The 1646-nt window shown below is 45.5% G+C and overlaps 1 pseudogene; it reads left to right on the top strand.

Moving 5' to 3' along the window:
* Nucleotides 1–838: 838 nt before the first annotated feature.
* On the top strand, nt 839–1400 carry LOC132495829 (olfactory receptor 2F2-like; annotated as a pseudogene).
* Nucleotides 1401–1646: the final 246 nt, after the last annotated feature.

Raw genomic sequence — 1646 nt, 5'->3', positions numbered from 1 at the left:
TGTTATTAAAAGAGAAATAAAGACTATAAAATTGCTTAGTACCTTTTTACTAAGGAAAAAAAAAGACATCTTTATCCTTTGACAGAGGCTAAAGACAAGCAAAGTAAATAGGGAGGTGTTTCAAGGGCAAACATGTCTTTGCTATGACAGAAAGATTTACACATAACAGCTCCAAGGGTTTCAGAGGCACTCCCTTACTGACTTCATCACTGGGCACCGTCAGTTTCCAAACGTTGTCATTGCAAGTAAGTGATGTGCGCATTCATCTTACATTAATCACTTAGTTTAGCATTCAAAAAAAATGCCAGCATTTCACCAAGGAAATAGCAAAATCACAAGAAGCTGGGACATAATTATAGTTGGTATAATGTTCTACAATGATGCCTTGATCTTATCATCCTAGGATGAAGCCTGATTAATCAGCACACTGAGAACCAAATGAGGGATTTTTTCTCTGTCACTGACCCAGCCTGGATAATGGGAGAAGCAGGAAAACCACCTGCTCCAGCATGAGTAATAAGGACAAGGGGGGAGTTTCAGAATACAAGTCCTACCTCTTGGGATCAGATAATAATCCTCAAGACACTACTTTAAACTCTTTCTATTCATTTACCCAACAAAATGTTTTTATTGTGAAACATTTGTTAGAAATCTTTGTATAAAAAGAAAAATCAGAAAAGGTCCCTGACTTCAAGAAGCTCAGAGTCTAATGGAGGAAAAATGCAAGTACTTGCAGTCCTACTTAAAGTCCTTTGTTCAAACCCAGACTGTGAATTCTGATTCTGATTCTGGCCTCTCTAACCCAGCATCTCCTCCTGCAGCCTGACCCACCTGCTCCATGAGGAGGGATACCCTGACCTGGGTGACTGAGTCTGTCCTCACGGGCCTCCCCAGGGACAGGCAGAACCAGGCTGAACTCTGTCCTGTTTGGGGCCACCTATCTGCTGATCCTGCTGGGCAAAGGGCTCATCATCCTCCTGCTCAGGCTGGACGCCCGCCTCCACCCGCCCATGTACTTCTTCCTCGGCAACCTCTCCATATTGGACACCTGCTACACCTCCAGTGGGGTTCCCCAGATGCTGGTGCACTTCCTCCTGGAGAAGAAGACCATCTCCTTTACTCAATGTGGGGCCCAGCTCTTCTCCCCGGCTCTGGAGGGGACTAAGCTCCCGCTGCTGATAGCAATGGCCTATGACCATTATATGGTGGGTGACCCCCTGCACTACATGGTAGCAGTCAGCCCGAGGCTGACAGTGGTCTCTTGGCTTGTGGGCATGGCTAATTTTGTAGTGGAGACGGCAAGCACCGTGTGCCTGCCCAGCTGTGGGCACCATGTGCTGAATCATGTTGCCTGTGCGGATGTCACACACACTAGGGTGTCCTGGTGGACTCTAGTGTAGTTGTGTTGCTGGTGCCTTGAGCTGAATGCTGGGTAGGAATTCAGTTGTAGAAACAGAGAAATACAGAAGAACTCAGAAACAGAAATAGGAGGGCTTCCCCTGAGAACAAAGAAGCTTGTACTAAGGGATAAAGTGTTTGTGCAACTGTATACACACAAGTACATGTGTGTGTGAAAGATGTACTCTTTGTTTTTGAAGGTATCGACAAATAATGACTTAAGCTCTGGAATCTTCTTTGTAACTCTG

The sequence above is a fragment of the Mesoplodon densirostris genome, chromosome 9, assembly GCF_025265405.1.
Source record: "Mesoplodon densirostris isolate mMesDen1 chromosome 9, mMesDen1 primary haplotype, whole genome shotgun sequence".
Classification (NCBI taxonomy): domain Eukaryota; kingdom Metazoa; phylum Chordata; class Mammalia; order Artiodactyla; family Ziphiidae; genus Mesoplodon; species Mesoplodon densirostris.
This window is presented reverse-complemented; position numbering and strand designations above follow the sequence as displayed.